This window comes from Crocodylus siamensis, chromosome 2 (genome assembly GCF_052110815.1).
Source record: "Crocodylus siamensis isolate JL-2025a chromosome 2, ASM5211081v1, whole genome shotgun sequence".
NCBI classification, from domain to species: domain Eukaryota; kingdom Metazoa; phylum Chordata; order Crocodylia; family Crocodylidae; genus Crocodylus; species Crocodylus siamensis.
Window position 1 is genome coordinate 285,927,352 of NC_143396.1, and position 18,843 is coordinate 285,946,194.

An 18,843-nucleotide genomic window follows, 5' to 3' on the forward strand; every position below is an offset into this window, starting at 1 on the left:
GCGCAATGACGTGTGCTGTATACTTAAGTTGGTGGTTATGTCTGCAGTGGTTCTCCTTTATACAGTTAACCAGCTCAGTACAGAGGAGCGAGTTTTGTGCTTGCTAATGCAGATCCATAGATTCACGGGGTTGGAAAGAACATCAAGAAATCGTGTTTTTCCCCCTACTCAAGGCAGGGGACAAGCATTGGAAAGGCTACTTAGAGAAACCGTGGAATCTCCATCCTTGGAAATGGTCAAGAGCAAGTTAGACAGACACTTGGCTGGGGTGGCTTAGCCAGGGATGATCCTGCCTTGAGCAGAGGGCTAAACTAGATGACCTTGTGAGGTCCCTTCCAGCCCTACTTGCCTACAATCCCTGTCCAAACCATCCCGAAGTAATGCTTGTCTAACTTGCATTTAAAAGCCTCCATGATGAAGATCCCACAACCTCTCTAGGTAACCTGTTCCAGTGCTTAATCATCCCCAGAGTTAGATACTTCTTCCTCATAGCTAATCTAAAACCCCTTGTTGTAATTAAAGCCCATTACTTCTTGTCCTGTCCCCTGCACACACAGAACTGTTGGTTGCCACCCTCATTATGACAACCCCTTTTGTATATGAAGACAGATGGGGAGCGAAGGAGACACAGATCTTATCTTAAAAGCATTTCCCTGTGTGTTTTAATGCTGGTGCATGGGTAAATTTTGTCTGGGATTTACAAAAATGCATGGATGCCTAAGTGCCTTAATAAGATAGGATATATGTACCCCATAAAGCAGCAACCCTGGAGGGATTAATGAAGGACCAAATTAGCTCCCCCAGCTGTGAGCAAGCAGCTGATTAGTAACAGCTGCTGTGACAAGCCACAGTGGAGGCAGAATTGAGGCAGGAGGTGAGGAAGTATTAGGGTCAGAGGTTGAGAGTTGCTGTGGGAGGAGGAGTGCAGACAGAAAGACTGACCAGCAGTAAAGGTAGGAAGCAGCGAGGGGCTGCAAGGACCAGCCTTGAGCTGTTGTAACACGAGGTACTTGGGCTGGAGCCTTGAACAGTGGGTGGGCCTGGGCTCCCCTCCCCTGCAGAAGACCAAGCGATGTCCTTGGGCCTCGCCTTTCAGGGCTAGCAAGCACCAGTCAGCCTACCCTGCAAACAAAGGTCTATGCTGAACTGGGTATTGAGCCCTCTGGGCTGTTGGGCATGAGCTTGAATTTCCTGATGCCTCAAGGGGGTGGAGAGGTAATACAGATTCGAGTAGTCGGGCTGCCGTGCTGGATCTGACTGCATGGGGCACCATGGGCAATAGATGAGCCCTTTCACACCCGAGAAATGAGATTTGCAATCTCTGCTTCTGGTCTGGTCACCCTTGATGCTGTAGGCATGAGTTGCAGAATTACCAGTCCTTAGGAGTCCTGAGTTAGGTCTGAAATGTAAGAAATCTTGAGGGTTTGTTTTGTTTTTAAATCTGATTTTTTTCCCCTATATTTTTCCTGGTTTCTGAGCCCCTGGGCACATGTAGTACATGCAAACTTTTCTCTTGCCACCATGAAAGACACTCAAAATGCCAAGACTCTCACAGGATCCCAGACATGGGTGCTGAGGACTGTGGGATCTGTGATAAAATTGGGAGAGCTGATAACCAGAAGTCGGGTTGTGCCCTTCATGTGCACTGATAGGTAAGGACAGTGTCCTGCGTAAGAACCATGCTTGAGGAGAGACAGCAGGTCACAGAAGGGGATGTCCCTTCCTGGTACACGTAGCGGTTGAGTGGGCTGCTGCGTAGGGGTCAGTGGAGCCCTGACCCTGCCTCTTCCTTTTTGTGAGGACAAAGGCCTCTGGCAGCACCTAGTGGAGGTCAGCAGCTCTGAATGCCTAGCAGGAGACCAGTCTTATATCTCACATATTCAGAGAAGTTTAGGGCTGGAACGGTCTCGCAAGATTGCTGGCCCTGACAGTATGTACCCCAGGGTACTCAAGGAGCTGGCCAGCATCATGGCTCAGCTCCTGACACAGATCTTCAACAGCTCCTTGGCTTTCAGGTGAAGTGCCTGAAGATTGGAAGAAGGCCAATGTGGTGCCGATCTTCAGGAAAGGGAGGAAAGTGGATCCCTCAAACTACAGGCCCATCAGCCTGACCTCTATCCAGGGGAAGGTCTTAGAAAATATTATCAAAGAGGCCATTCTTAATGGACTGGCCAATGGCAACATCCTAAGGCATAGCTAGCACGGGTTTGTTGTGGGTAGGTCTTGCTTGACCAATCTCATTTCCTTCTAAGACCAGGTGACCTATCACCTGGACAAGGGAGAAGAGATTGATGTTGTATATTTTGACTTCAAAAAAGCCTTCAATCTGGTATCCCATGATCACCTCTTGGCAAAACTGGCCAACTGCGGCCTTGGGCCCACCACAATCCGCTGGCTGGGAAACTGGCTCCGTGGTTGGACCCAGAGGGTGGTGGTTGACGGAAATCAGTCTTCGTGGTGCCCTGTGACCAGTGGGGCCCCCAAGGCTTTGTCCTTGGACCCATATGGCTCAACATCTTCATTAATGATGTGGACACTGAAGTCAGAAGTGGACTGGCCAAGTTCGCCGATGACACCAAACTCTGGGGTAAAGCATCCACACCTGAGGACAGGAGGGCGATCCAGGCTGACCTGGACAGGCTCAGGAAATGGGTAGACAAGAACCTGATGGTGTTTAACACCGAAAAATGCAAGGTTCTCCATCTTGGGAAGAAAAACCAGCAGCATGCTTATAGGCTCAGCAGAGCTACGCTGGCTAGCACTATGGAAGAAAGGGACTTGGGGGTCATGATTGACCACAAGATGAACATGAGCCTTCAGTGCGATGCTGTGGCTAGTAAAGCAAGCAAAACGCTGGCTTGCATCCATAGATGCTTCTCAAGCAAATCCTGGGACGTCATTCTCCCCTTGTACTCGGCCTTAGAGAGGCCACAGCTGGAGTACTGCGTCCAGTTTTGAGCTCCACAATTCAAAAAGGATGTGGAGAAGCTTGAGAGAGTCCGGAGAAGAGCCACACGCATGATCAGAGGTCAGGAAAATAGACCTTACGATGACAGGCTGAGAACCATGGGGCTCTTTAGCCTGGAAAAGCGCAGGCTCAGGGGTGATCTGATGGCCACCTATACGTTTACTGGGATGACCACCAGCATCTGGGGGAACGTTTGTTCACCAGAGCGCCCCAAGGGATGATGAGGTCGAATGGTTATAAACTCCTGCGAGACCGTTTCAGGCTGGACATAAGGAAGAACTTTACTATCCGAGCCCCCAAGGTCTGGAACAGCCTGCCAGCGGAGGTGGTTCAAGTACCTACTGTGAACGCCTTCAAGAGAAATTTGGATGCTTATCTTGCTGGGATCCTGTGACCCAGCTGACTTCCTGCCCTTTGGGTGGGGGGTTAAACTCGATGATCTTCCAAGGTCCCTTCCAGCCCTGACGTCTATGAAATCATCAGGTCCAGCGGCAGACTGCAGCTCTGTCCACTCCTCCTGTGGATTGACTGAGGCTAACCTCCAGCATCCCTCAGCTCCTGACCCGTGAGGGCTACTTCTCTGGGTGAGAAAACAGTGTTGATTCATGAACCAACAATTGCAGTGGGATTTTTCCCCCCTCCTCTTTTTGCCACTATGAAACAAGACTTAGCCTGCGGGGCACCAACCGTCTAAAATCACCCCGGTGTCTGTAGAGACCCAGTCACCATAGCAACTAGGGAATAAAAAGGATCATTTTATACTTGCAAATTCCTCTATTTTTGTAATAGCCAACATATATCTGTCTCCTTACCCTCTGGTGATTTAGTCACAGTCGAAGCAGAGTAGAGGGAAGGCATTAGAAAGTGGCCTTTCATTCAAAATCAGCCTATACGATATTTGAACAGTTAAAGTCCCAGAGTCTTCCTTTTTCACTTGCCTTTGAACACTGTCTTTGTTGCACACGAACACCGCACTGCAAATTCTTCCCTCTCTTCTGTTTTCATTGCTCTTTATGCAACATTGGCCTCACTGGAGAAATCTCTTCCTCCCGTGCCCCCTCCTGGCTGCTCGCAACTTTACATCGTCTAGGTCCGTGGTTTTCAACCTGTGGTCTGTGGACCCTGGGGGCCCACAAACTGTCTAAGAGTTTGCAAAAGACGACTGTGATCATTCAAAAGTATACGAATGCCCACACTTACAAGTCAAAGAGGTCTGCACCTCTGTTAAATATTTTTTAGGGATCTGAATACCTAGCAGGTTGGGTAAGGATGAAAGCCATTGCCCTAGGTAAAAACCATTAATGCTGTACTGACATATAGATGTATTGATACCTTATCCCACTCCGAACTTTACTAGGTCTTTCAAAGTCAAATGCATAAAAGTTAGAAGTCAGAATTAAGGTGGCCAGTAGAATCTGAATTTGGCCCTGACTGGGCATGCATTCTGGTCGAGTTATTAATTTTTTTGTTTTTTAACCATTGTTTGGTTCAGTGGACAGGATGGATTGCAATGTCACGTCCTACTTTGGATTAAAGCAAGCTGCAAACTAGACATTCGTTTCTGTGGGGCCAAATTAATCTCCCCCCACAGTGGGCCACTGGCAGGGTTGGACCTTTCCATCAGAACTGTTACCACTTAGGAGTAATGGTGGGAGTGGGAAGCATGAGACACAGGCCTCGTCACAGGGTGTCACAGCCATGTGCTGACCGCAGAGGAAGAAATCTGCTCAAAGTCTCTGCTGGCTGGGGGCTTCCACTCTCCAGCTGCAGTATGCAGTGCCTAGGAGAGCATTTTCAGTCCCTCTTAAATTCTATTTCAACGACAAAAACGGGAGTAAAAAAAAATGCCCGTTTTAGATCTAAAAGCCTCAGCACTTTTTTCATGAACGGGTTTTAGAGTTTGGGTTTGTTTTGGGTTTTTTTATTCCAATGCAGAGTCACAGCAACAAAAAAGACATTGAAACCCCCAAAGCAGTCACCAAGTAGAATGGGCAGCCTCTGACCTGCTCTGTTACAGTCCTATGGAAGTCAATTGAGCTGCTGGGCTGGAAGTACATACCACTTCTGTCTACCGGCAGGTGGTGGTGTTGCTACTCTTTAAAAAAAAATCCCTTCTATTGGAAACGGAAAAGCTCTGCTTCTGAAGAGTTGTAAATGTACATATTATGTGCACAGTGATGCTAGATTTTAGAGGAAAATAAGTAGATTAAGGAGCACTCTTTGAACTATTGGCCAAGGCCTCTCAATTATCTCTCCGTTGCTCTTGCTTGCCGCAGTTTCCATCCAGATGGAATTCCTAAAGATGTCAAGGGGAAGAAAAACATCCGTGCAGGACTCTGAGTCTATTAAACCTTGTACTGCAGATTTTCTACTGAAGGAATTACATCTGTCATCTCATGGCGCTGATTTCTTCTTATCTAGGTAGCATCTTAAACTGTCTTAGCATGTCAATTAATAATTAACTAACTATCATTTTGAATCCCCTGGAAAAAGTGACTCTCTCTGCTCATATTATAAGTGTATGTTGGGGGGGTGGCAGTCTGTATCTGTCTATAGGCTTAATCACAGATATCTCGTGCAGCTATATTTAGATCCGCTGTATTTATATGGTGTGTTTCATTTCCCCTCTTTTTATGGTCGAGGCCCTGGGCTCCCTCGAGTGGGATTTCCCTTGTTCTGCCCAAGGCATGTACCAAGAGACCTTTGATACTCCCTTTCTTTTAACCAACTCTGTAATTACTTTTTGACCCCAAAGAGGAAAACCACATTGTTAATTACCCTGGATATGGGATCTTTCTTTTAACACTAGGGTTTTAAAGGCATGGTCCATATGTGCTCACACATGGAAGGAAAGAGCCCTTGAGCTGTAAAGCAGGCGTCTCTCGGAGACACCGGGCTCTTACCAGGAAGGGATTAAAAGAAAACAAAAACCCACACGCATAATAAACTACCAGAAGTTTTGCATCTCAGAGCTTAAATCCTATCTCTGCTGCCAGGCACAGCGCCTCTTCATTTAACAAAACTCTGTCATTTCTTTTTTCTGTCCTACCCCAAAAACTTTTCTTTTTGTATTTAAAATGCACATCCCTGGGGATGGGGGATTATATGTCCCCCTCCAAACCCTCCAAAATGTCCTTTAATTTATGGCTTTCCAGCAGCAGCATTGGGAAGGCTGCTATTTGTATATCTATGGCCCTAGAAAGAAGCTTTGATGCTCAGGGTGCTAAGGATGAGTGAATAGTGGGTGTATGGGGGCAAGGATAATACCAAAGGGTTTTGTCTATGACTCTTAATGCTTCTCCTTTTTTTGCCCTGTCTCTGAGCAGTCTCACTCTTTGGTGCCCATCTCTCTTGATCTCTCTCTGCCATCACTTGGAAGTCTTATCAGCTTACAGTAGCCAGGGGCAAACCAGAACACCTTATCTTTCTTCCCAAACCTTCCCCACTTCCCTCTCCTGACAACATTAGCCTCCTCCCTGACCTTCAGGCCCCCAAGCTGAGGGTTGTGTTGGACTCCTTTCTCCTTGTATCCAGGCCATACCCAAATCCTGCCACCCCTTCCCCCTCAACAGCTCTCAAGTCACGGTTTCTCTGTCCCCCCCACCCACAACCATGTTTCTCATTGTCTCCTGCTGAGACCAGTCTCTTGGGGCCTCCCAAGAGCACACAAATCTTCCTGCCTAAACCCACCCAAAACACAGATGCTCAATTGACTCCCAAGCTCTGACAGCCGCTCCCCCCGGGAACTCTTGCTCGGCTCCGTCTCCATCCTAGCCCACCTGATGTAAGCGCCATCCCTCCCTGGTCATCCTCCCTTTATCAAATCATCCGCTATCTCTCTTGCTGCACAGTTTCACCTAGCATGGGCGACTAGTGCCTCCCGAGTCTGGAGGGGGCCCCGGATCGCCGACCACAGGGGGCGGTCCCCCAGCCGCTGATTGCTGACACTTCCTGTTTCGTGGCTGGTGCTTCCAGGGGGTGCAAGGCCGATTTCAAGAGGTGCATGTGCACCCGCATGCACTCCCTTTACGTTGGCTATGCCACCTAGGTGCCACACTCTGGCCACCCGTTCACTGGTCTCCTTCCATCTGGTCCCTCGCAAAGAGCATCCTCTGGGCCCCAGCCGTGGTCACGTGTTAAGTCACCTCTACGACGTTGTTTCCAATGAGCTGAGCAGAGGCACCTAATCTGCCTGTTTGTGCCACCAGGCCAGTCTCACTGTCCTCATCCTCACAGCTCCTAGGGATGGTGACCTGCCCTTTCCATAAGAACTGGAAATGACCTGACACATCATGGCCAGTACCATGAACAGACATTGTATAATACACTGGGGGCAGGGGAGGGGTGGGCTTGTTTAATGGTAAGCGAGCTATACCTGAGATTACCGGTTTCACAGCTGGGTATGCTAGAAAGACTCCTTCTCTCTATGCACACGGTAGTGGAAAGAGCATGTGTGTAACAAGGGGCTCTTAACAGTCTCTGCCCAATCCAAATGCACTTGCCAGCCATCAGCCCCTGTGTGGCAGAGCGCGGGTTGTGCCTGTCACTTTAAGAGGTTTCAGGCAGGCTTTGAGTAGGGGGCAGGTGCAGTTTGGCCCAATTAGATGGTCACATGACTGAAAGGGGGCTACCAGATCGGAGAAGGGCTGGGCAGCCTCAGTATAAGCCCAGGCCCTAGGAGCAGAGCTGGCAGTTACACCTAGGGAGCCAGAAGAGCCACATCTGTCGGCCTGCAGCTCCTGGAACACCTGGAGGTTCAGGGTAGGAGCTATAGGGATGGAGGAGGTTCTTGGTCCTCGGGCATGACCTGAAATTGTGCCCTGCTGGGGTGGATGGTGTGGTGAGGCTGCCCATGGCGGGGCAGTCTCCAAGAAATGCCACAGCTGTGCCTGCCCAGTGAAAGGTTTCATAGATTTCATAGACATCAGGGCTGGAAGGGACCTCGGAAGATCATCGAGTCCAGCACCCCACTCAAAGGGCAGGAAGTCAGCTGGGGTCATAGGATCCCAGCAAGATAAGCATGCAATTTGCTCTTGAAGGTGTTCAATGTAGGTGCTTGAACCACCTCCGCTGGCAGACTGTTCCAGACCTTGGGGGCTCGGACAGTAAAGAAATTCTTCCTTCTGTGAGGATGCGGTGCCATAAAGCCTCAGCTCCCGCTGCCTTGTAGATACCCCGTGGAGGGGAAAGGCTAGGGGAGCACACAGAAGATTCACAGAAGTTTAGAGCTGGAAGGGATCTTGTGAGATCATTGGGCCCAGCCCCCTGCTCTGGGCAGGAAAGACTGCTGGGGTCAAGTAACCCCAGCACGGTGTGTGTCCAGTCTCCTTTTGAAGATCTCCAGGGTAGGTGCCTGCACCACTGCTGCTGGGAGTCTATTGCAGAGTCTGGTCACATGAACCGTGAAGAAGTCTTTCCTTATATGCAGTCTGAAACCTTCTTCTAGGAGTCTGACTGTGGCTCCTGGTTTTCCGTTGGGGAGCTTTTGTGAATAGTTGGTCACCTAGGCCCTGATGCTCTCCCCTGATATATTTGTAAGCTGCCACCAAATCCCAAACCAAAGTCTTCCCTTTTCTAGGCTGAACAGTCCCATATTTCATAGATTTCATAGACATTAGGGCAGGAAGGGACCTCGGGAGATCATCGAGTCCAGCCCCCTGCCCAAAGGGCAGGAAGTCAGCTGGGGTCATAGGATCCCAGCAAGATAAGCATCCAATTTACTCTTGAAGGTGTTCAATGTAGGTGCTTGAACCACCTCCGCTGGCAGGCTGTTCCAGACCTTGGGGGCTCGGACAGGAAAGAAATTCTTCCTTATGTCCAGCCTGAAACGGTCTTGCAGGAGTTTGTGACCGTTCGACCTCGTCATCCCTTGGGGCGCTCTGGTGAACAAACATTCCCCCAGATACTGGTGGTCACCCCGATAAACGTATAGGTGGCCATCAGATCACCCCTGAGCCTACGCTTTTCCAGGCTAAAGAGCCCCATGTCTCTCAGCCTGTCATCGTAAGATCTGTTTTCCTGACCTCTGATCATGCGCGTGACTCTCCTCTGGACTCTCTCAAGCTTCTCCACATCCTTTTTGAATTGTGGAGCTCAAAACTGGACGCAGTACTCCAGCTGCGGCCTCACCAAGGCCGAGTACAAGGGGAGAATAACTTCTTTAGTTTTGCTTGAGATGCATCAGTTGATGTGTGCCAGCGTGTTGTTTGCTCTCCTAACTGTAGCATCACACTGGTGGCTCATATTCATTTCGTGGTCAATTATAACCCCCAGGATCTTTTAGGATGTGATAGCACCACCGAGTCTGTAAGTTTGTTGTGGTTTTTCCTCCCCAGATGGAGCACTTTACACTTCTCAGTGTTGAACAGCATCTGGCTCTGGTCCAATTTAACTAATCTGACTAGGTCCACCTGGATAGTCAGCCTACTTTGAGGCCTGGCCACACTTCCCCAGAGCTTAGTGTCATCAGTGAACTTTGCCAGGGTGTTTTTTCACCCCACATCCAGATCATTGATGTAGATATTGAAAAGCACCAGTCCAAGTACCAAACCCTGGGGGACCCCACTTGCTACCTTTCGCCAAGTCAACACAGATCCATCTATTAGTACCCTCTGGGTCCAGCCCCAAAGCCAGTTTCCTACCCAGCTGACCATTGAATTGTTGAGCCCACAGTCCCCTAGTTTTACCCTCCATAAATGCTGACCTCGTGAAGGAACATCTTGAGAAGCTGGATACCTTCAAGTCAGCTGGCCCTGACAACCTGCACCCCAGGGTACTCAAGGAGCTGGCGAGCGTCATAGCCCAGCCCCTGGCACGGGTCTTTGAAAACTCCTGGCGCTCTGGTGTAGTGCCCGAAGACTGGGAGAAGGCCAATGTGGTGCCGATCTTCAAGAAAGGGAGGAGAGTGGATCCGGCTAACTACAGCCTGACTTCTATCCTGGGGAAGATCTTAGAAAAGCTTATGAAGGAGGCCAAGAACCAACGTGAGCGGTCAGACCTGGCTGACTGCTCCTCCCAGCAGATGTCTGGGAAGTTCAGGTCCCCCATGACTACCACGTCCTTAGCCTTCACTACCTCTGTGAGCTGACCCAAGAATTCCTGGTCAAGCTCTTCCCCCTGGTTGGGTGGTCTGTAGTAGACTCCCACCGTTAAGTCCCTTTCCCCTCGACTGCCTTGTACTCTGACCCAAAGCCCCTCCCCGGCTCCTTGCTAATTAACGAGGATGTGTATTCCTCCTTAATATAGAGTGTCACGCCCCCACCCCTCTTTCCTATCCTGTCCCTCCTGTACAGCCTACAGCCCTTGACATTCACCGCCGAATCATGCATTGCATCCCACCACGTTTCCATAATCCCCACTATGTCCAGGCTGGTGTCAGCCAGCAGGAGGGTGAGTTCCTCCTGCTTGTTGCCCATACTATGAGCATTTGTGTAGAGGCATTTGAGGCCTCCTGTGGGTGTGTGTACTGACCCCCTAGTCCCAGTGTTACCCTGGCCCCTATCTCTTACCTGTTTATTCGCTTTGCTCATTGGTCTGGGCTGGGCTGTAGTTGTGGGTGCTGTTTGGTCTGGCAGTCTGATGTTTTCTCCGCCCTCATCTTCCCCTTCCCCCGACGACCCTAGTTTAAAGCCCGCCGGAGGAGGTCCACCAACCTAGAAGAGAACACACGCTTACCTTTAGGGGAAAGGTAGAGCCCATCCCATCCCAGCATGTCTCTCGTCGTGATGTGCCAGTAGTGGCTGAGGAAGCCAAAGCCCGCCTCGAAGCACCATTCCTGTAGCCGCCAGTTGGTCTCCGTGATGCACGTTTCATGCCATCTGCCTCATCCACTCACTGGCAGGATAGAAGAGAAAACCACCTGTGTGCCCATCTCCTTCAGCACGCACCCCAGAGCTTGGTAGTCCTCCATCAGGCGATCAGGGCTCCTCCTGGCTGCATCGTTAGTGCCCACATGGACTAGGACCATGGGGTAATAATCGGTGGGCTGGATTACGGTCTGGAGCAGCCCTTTCACGTCCCGAATCCTCGCTCCAGGTAGGCAGTATACCTCGCGTGCCGAGGGGTCCCGGCGACAGATAGGGCCCTCCGTACCTCTCAGGAGGGAGTCACCAATGACGATCACGCGACGCTTCTTCCTCCTGGCCTTCTTGCCTCCTTCAGCTTGCATGGGATGCGGTGAGCGTGGAGTTGCCTCCTCCCCGGTTTCGTCCTCTCTGTCCTCCTCCTCCAGGGCTGCCAGGGCTTCGTACCTGTTCTCCAGCCGGACTGTAGAAACTGGTGCCGCCATGTCTCGAGAAGCCCTGGCATGGGAGGTGACCATCTGCCACTTAGCAGTGGAGGGCTCATCTTGAGGTGCATCCTCCTTGGTTGTACAACCCTGCAGGGAAAGAAAATAGCTGTCAATTTCTTTCTCTGCCTCCCTGATTCCCCTCAGCCTGCTAACCTCCTCCTGGAGCTCCCCCACCCGCACCTCCAGGGCCCTAAGGCGGGCACCTGCAGGACAGGTGTGGGGGTCTCCAGTCCCTGCCCCCCCAGGCCTTGCTGGGAAGCTCCCGCAGGCCAGGGGGTTGGGGGACACCAGCCCCCTGTGGGCTCTGTCTGGGTGGAGGCCTCAGAGAAGCCCCAGGAAGGCTGAGCCCCCCGGGCAGGGGCCCTGGTAGCACTCCGTGTCGACACCACCGTAGGAGTCACTGAGTTTCTAGCTGAGATCGGGTCCTCTGGCCTGCACTAATATGCGTCAGCCTCTGGGCCCCTCCTGCTCCCCCTCCAGCACAAACGCTGGCGCGCTCTTAAGACCGCGCCTGTTTGCACACTCTGTTCATGTGGCTCGGGAGCGCGGCTCCCTACCGGCTCAGCTAAGAGGGATCTGGGAGGATTCCCCTCCGGATCCGGCTCAGCTGCGTCAGTCCCTCTGCCCCACTTACCTTAGGGGGATCAGCTGCTGCTGCCCCCGCTGCTGCTCCGTTTGCTTCTGCCGCTCTCGCCTCTACTTCAGGTCAGGTAAGGGGGCACACGTGTGTGTAAGACACACGTGTGCCTGTGTCCTTCCTCTCCCCGCTGCTCCTAGCTCCTGTTTTCCAGCAGGGGCTATGATATCGTAGGGATACCAGAGACCTGGTGGGACTCTACCCACAATTGAACTGTAGCTAGAGAGGGCTACACCTTTTACATAAGTGGGATTCCATAGGGGGCAAGGGTGGACGTGTAGCTCTATATGTAAGAGAGCAATACACCTTGGAAGCTGAAATTGGTACTAAGGAAGGGTGACTTGAGACCCTCTGCATCAAGGACCACCGCCACCTCTGGGATGCCCAGTGTGGGAACTCCAGGCGGGCAGCAGCAGCAAACACTGCCCAACATGGCAAGTGGGGAGGCCGCAGCTGCTGCCACTGCAGTGCAGCCCTGACAGGCGAGCCCAGAGTTGGTGTGAGGCCGGGTTACAAGCTGGTGCTGAGTGCAGGGGAAAAGTGGCCCCTCCCCTGCCCCGTGGCTGGCACTCCGTGCTGCAGCCACTCACAGCCCACATGGGGCTGACTGTGCCTGCTCGGGACAGCTCCACGTGGGCTGCAAGCAGCTGTAGCAGGGAGTGCCAGCCATGGAGCTGGGGAGGGGACACTTTTCCCCACACTTCACACCAGCTCCTTCCTTGCCCTTCCCCCCCCCACTCCTTACCTGAACTTCCTGCACCAGAGCAACCACGTGGTCCCAGGCCAGAAGCCCCTTCCGGGGCTTCCGGCTGGGGGGGGCAGGCCCAGGTGGACTCTGATGCTGCAGGAGCCCACCGAGGATTCCCCTGGGTCCTACTGCCTCTAGTTTATTTTTGACAGGAACCAAGGACAGATACATTTTAATTTTCAAAAAAAAATTTTAGGTGTCCCACAGACTGGATAGAATGGCCTTGTGGGCTGCATCTGGTCTGTGGTCTGTATTTTGCCCACCCCTGCCTTAAGTCCATCCCCCAGAGCCCTGTAGTCACTCATGACCTGGCCAAGATTGCTCTGAGCTGCGTCACTCGTACCCACATGGATGAGGAGCATGGGGTACATCCCAACAGAAAACCATAGGGCCCAGGTCCACTGAGTGGGGCCTGAGGTAGGGTCCAGATCCATTGAGTGGGATCTGAGTAACGGCCAAGATCCAACATGTACCTGAGGCCAAAGGGGCAAGGATTCCATAAGGACCAGAAACCCAGAATGAGACCTAAGGGGCATAAGGCCCAGGAGCCCCAGTGAGGCAGTGGAGTTGTGGCCCCAGAGAGGGGCAGGTGGCCAAGGTGCATCTGAGAACACCTGAGACCAGATGTAGGCTGGAGGCTGAGTGCAGCCCAGCCATAGGGCCAGGGGAGTTGGATGCCATCTGCAAGGCATGGGACATGGTGTAGGGATGGTTTGGAGCTGTGTATGACACCGCTGGCGTTGGGACATTAAATGGGCAGCCTCCCACCTATGGACAGCTCTTTAGTTCCAACAAAGGCATGGCAAAAGAGTCAAGTGGGTGGACTGCCCTAGACAGGTGAGCAGGCCAATATCATGACTGGCCTTGTGACAGCCCCCTATCACAGCCTGGCAGGTACCATGGGGATAGCTTTGAGCTGTGCTATTCTGCTCAGAGTTCCTTCGTGATGAGCACAAGAGAACATGCAATATAGCAAATCCTGCTTAAAAATAATTTCCCATCCGCAGGCTCTTCTCCAAAGAGCAGCAATCTCAGAACAGACTCTGAATGTGTTCTTGCAGGGGCTTAGCATTTAGCAAAGCAGGGCAGGACCATGGGGCTGCCAAATTTCATATTTTGTCATTGGTGCAATAGTTCAGTCAAACAGACTTAATCTCAAAACATCTACTAGGGCTCCTAGGTACAAGACTGATTTGCGTGATGAGCACATGCAGAGGTAGTGCATAAGCATTTGTCTTGCTGCTCCACAGACAGAGAGAAAAAGACCTCTAGCTGTAAAAGCGTCTGTGCAAAAGTCTCTGTGGGCTCTGCTCTCTGAGTTAGGTTGCCTTTTTGTTATTCCTCTTACCATACTATCAGCAGACTTCATAATGAAAGCTGCCTCCAGGGTGGAAACCGTTCCACCTCTCTTTCTATTTCTAACCTGAACTGCAGAATTATTATTATTATTATTTTTTTTTTTTTTACAATGGAGGATGCAAAAGTAGGCCAGGAAGTGAACAGTAAAGGTCCCACGTCTCCCTGAGACACCAATCATTCTTTGTGTGCCTTTGTCTGAAGCCACTGAAATAACATGCATGCAAAGGTGGTGGCCAATTACAGACTGTACTGTGCTGTTTTTAAACTTTTTGGCCGCAGGGGCTGGAAGAGTTATGCAGGGCTGATTTGTCGATTTCAGTGCAGTGCGTAGGGCCAGCCCAGCCAGGGCTTGAATTGGCAACTGTGGCTGGCCTGGTGCATGGTCCCAGCCCCAGCCCTGCCACAGGCCACATCATCTAGCCTGCAGACCTTGGAAACTTGGTGGTGGGGAAACAGTGGCAGTGTTAATTGCTACCGCTCCCCTGCTGCCAAATTTGTGGACACGTGGGGAACCCTGCAGGCTGGATGATGTAACCCAGTGGGCTGGATCTAGCCCACAGGCTGCACCTTGATAAGCACCGCTCTTCTGAACATTAGGTCTCTAATATGACTAATGAAAACTTCCTATGAAACAACACAACAGTTTCCCAGCAGCTGAGGGGCAAAACCAGGCACCTGGTGCATTGATTTCTGATTGCTGCTTTGACTGTACCCACTTTTTTTTGCTCCCCCCATCACTGATGTCAGTGCTCAGGGAGGTTGCCCCTGTTGGTCCTCCTTAGTTAGGCTATTGCAGTTTCTTTATTCCTCTGTAACCTCCAGGGTTTTCTGCAGCTCAGTTCCCCTGCTCATGGTGCAAATGCAGAACGCAAAGAAACAAGTAAAACCCATCAATCACACTACAAATTAGGTCACTGCTAAGATCAGGAGCTAATCCATTAATACTTGGCAAAGAATGCTGCCAGGCGAAACGTGTCAGAGTTCAGTGGGCTGTATTATAATATCTCTTAAGAGCAACAGCATGAGGGACCTCGCAGTCAACACAAAGAGAAAGGAAGAAACAAATTGAAGACAGTATGCAAATCCACTCACATGATCCTAGGACCTATTGCGATCCTCCACCCAACTGTACAGGCCAGATATACATAATATCACTTTGGTCCCATGGCACAGATCATGGGACAAGTCCTGACTCCAAATGTTTCCAGGCTTCTGGGGAACCTTAAATCTGAATTCAGATCTGGCTCCAAAGAGCTTGGCTTGAGGCCCTCTCTTTGTGACTGATGAAGTACAGTGTACAATGTAGCCATACGTTGCTTATTAATATGTCTGGAGTGAGTTTAAATGTGGAGTTCGGTCTGAGTGCTGCCCTAGTGCAAGAAGTTAAAGGGTCTGGAAATTTAAATATATATTTTAATGGAATAGCTTGGTTTCTATAAAATCAAGTCTGTGCTTTGCAAACCTGATTTTTGTCCAATTTGGGTTTTTCTTGTTTTCTTTTTTTTTAATTTTCCAGACAGGAAATTATCTTTAGGTCAGGGCAACCCACATAGATAGAGAAATTTTGGTTGACAGAACTGAATCATTCTCTCCGGTCACTTCAACATTTGAATTGCATCTGTTGGGCTGCTGCCGTGTCTCATGGGAGTAGTTCAGAACCAGGCTAATGCGCATTAATACATCTCATGTAGACTAACCCACCCAGATCTAATAATAGGCTAGCAACCAAACAGCTAAAGATGAATGTAGCTCTCCTAAACACATCCATCATGCCACATATGTTTGCAAAGCAAATTGAAATGACACGGACACAAAAGGCTAGTATTGAATGATGGAAAAATTGGTTGTTTCAAAACAGAGCACTTCCTGGAATCATCCATGCTTCATGTAACAATTAATGGAAATCACTGTGGAAGTGGTATGGCCATGAATTGTTTCGTTATTTATGATGTCTGGGGTTATGAATTACAGACCCTGGATGGGAAAGACAGGGAGCAGAATAAACTCAACAGAAAAGAATCCTAAACCAAGGAGAAAAATGGAATAACCCTAATTTTTACTGCATTATCAGCAGAATGAAGCAAAGAACAAGCATGGCCAGAGGCTAGTGCACTCTGCAGAACAAGGTTTCAAGAAGCTAAAGGGACATTTAACAGCTTAGGACACTACAGGAGAACTGCAATGAAAACCGAAAGGAAAGAATGGCTCTGAGGAAAACAGAGACAGCCTGCACATGAAGAGTAGTCATTGGGTTGAATTCTATTTTGATTTACATCCCAGCAACCCTACTAAAGGCTGATGAGACAGAGTAAGGCCCAGATGTTTGCAGGCCATTGACCCAGGCCATAAAGATAAGCCTTCTGCCTAGATGGGAAATGGGTTTTGACACAATACTGTAGGTCAACAACCTTTTCCAGCTATGAGATGGAATGACCAAAGTAGGCTCAGAGACCTGTCTGCCGGTTAGGACCCAGCCACCGTTGTCACGGCCCCTTCTTCCCATCGTGGTATGGGAGAAGCGCCCCCACCACTGAAGTGCCATGTTTATGGGTTGAATCCAATAGTCCAGCCCCCTGCTGTAGGCTACTTTGTAGGCAAGTGCCACTGATCTGATATTGTATCGCAGTTTCATCAGTGCATCTCCAACGCCCAAACTCATATAATACATAAGTAGGGACTGTGCTGGAGAGGGAGGAGAAGAATGACTTTATGATTTAAAAGTAATTTCAATGAACTATTGGGTTGCAGTGGGGGGTGGATATACACAGGTAATTTGGCAAGCATTGAGGTCTAGGAAGTCAAATTGGTCCATCACATTAAAATGCTGCAAGTCTAATATTTGAAAAAAAGTTGGTAATAAATATTTGCAATTACTTAGATTCATGGCTGTGAGGAATTGCTGTGCCTCAGTGACTGCATCTTCAAAGCCTGTTCCATCACGTTGTTGAGTTTAGGAGCCTGCGGATGAAGGAGAGGGAAGTATAGACTCCTGAGGGATCATCCAATGTCATGGCCAGCCTGGCTGGAAGCTGCAGAATGCCAAGATAACATCTGGGGAAAGGACTTCTCATCTGCAGTGCTAATGATGCAGGTAACATTTAGCGTAACCTCCCCAATACACGGTGTACATTTGTGGAATCAGGTTACTCAGTGATGAGAATCTATTGTTTTGTAGCATATATATTGTAGAGCAGCTCCCTCGTGATGCTAGAGGTTGATTTTCTTCCACATTAAAATATGCAGCACAGTCAGGCGTATGGTATGTTTTCATTGTCTTAAATCCTAATAAATACTGAGCAGGTTGCAAAGGAAAAAAAAGCAAGTATTTTTAGGATGAATGTGTCTAGCAGTGGATCCAGGAACAGGGCGGGGTGTGCAGCCCCCCTCACATACACTCTGGCTGTGCTGCATGTGCACAGCGAGCTCTGGGCTTGCAGCCTGGTCAGTGCAGGCTTTTAGCAGAGCTCCATGTGAGCAGTGCGCTCTGAGCTCACCGGCTGACCAGCGCGGGGTCTGCCTGGAGCCCCTGCCTTCCCACAGCTCTGCAGCCCAGGGGGTGAATGCTACTGCTTTTTGCCCTTTCCCTCCTCCCCCCCACCACTGAATTGGCACCAGGGGAAAGGAGGGGAGGAGTGGCATGGTTTCTAAGTATTGTCACCCTTTACCAAATGAAAGCAAGGCCGCTGTGTGTGTCATGGGCCCTAAATGGCTAGTACATGTGAGAGATTTGTGGTTCATTCAACGGCTGGGGTCAGAGTTTTTATGGCCCGTCAGCCCCAGTGTTTTATCCTCACCATGACTTGACATTGCCAGTGGGTGCAGCATACAACAGCGTAACTAGCAGCTGTGCGCCCTGGGCAGCATCGCCCTGGCTTGCTCTGAACTTGGGCCTTGGTGTTAAAGGACAAAGCAGATACCAAAAAGAAACCAATAAAAAAGAAGATAAACAAAAAGACCAGGAGGTCGTTTCCACCAACACTGCATTTTCCCACTAGAACGCACTGGAACCTAATACTCCTGCCATCTGCTTTCAGTCAAGGAGGCTTGCCCATCTTGATTTCCCAGAATGCTCCCAGCCTGTTGTGACACCCCTCGTCTGCAACGCAGTTTGGTGAGAGAGAATTCTGCATGATGAGAGAGGTTGCAAAGCGTCCAAGCCCCAGGAGAGAACTGAAGGTTGCACTATTTCCCCTGCCCCATAAGGCAGTGTGATTCTGTGGCATGCAAAATTTGGGGCTGATTCAACCTGAAACATCTTGAGTCAGGTTAACAAAACCCCATCTTCTGAGTTGGGTCAACATGACCCACAATGAGCTATCTGAGATGACTTGACAGAACAATTAGTTTTGACCAAATCAAAAAAAAAAAAATCCCTTGGGACATACCATCTTTAAAAAAAAAATTAGAAAATCATTCAATAGAGAATTTACAACAAGCTACCCCTGCCCACTAGCCAACTCTGTGTGGGGGGGAGGGGAGGGGAGGGGAGGGGAGGGGAGGGGGTTGACTGGGCCCTAGCCCCAGATGTCAGTTTTGAGAGGGCATAATAGGAGCTGCCACCCCAAGCATGCCCCCCCCCCCAGCTGCTACCACTACTGCAATCGCCACTGCTACCCAAGACCCAGAAACAGGTTGTTATGCCTCTGCCCCTTCTCCTCCCTATGCCAGCCACAGGGAAACACGGCTGGAATCAGAGCAGGTCTGAGGATCTCTTCCTGGAGGAATCCCCTCTCCTGGGATGATGCTTGTGCCATGGTATGGCACCATGGTTGCTGTCTAGCCCAGTGCTTAGTTTTTACTACCTCCTTTACAAACCAAGCTAACCTAAAAATGCCTGAGCC

General features: G+C 50.2%; 1 long non-coding RNA gene across 1 annotated transcript; it reads left to right on the top strand.

Moving 5' to 3' along the window:
• Positions 1-5,074: 5,074 nt before the first annotated feature.
• LOC149872335 (uncharacterized) lies at positions 5,075-18,209 on the top strand. The gene is made up of 3 exons (XR_016440617.1): positions 5,075-5,389; positions 16,881-17,093; positions 18,037-18,209. It is a non-coding gene; the product is annotated as an uncharacterized LOC149872335 (long non-coding RNA).
• Positions 18,210-18,843: the final 634 nt, after the last annotated feature.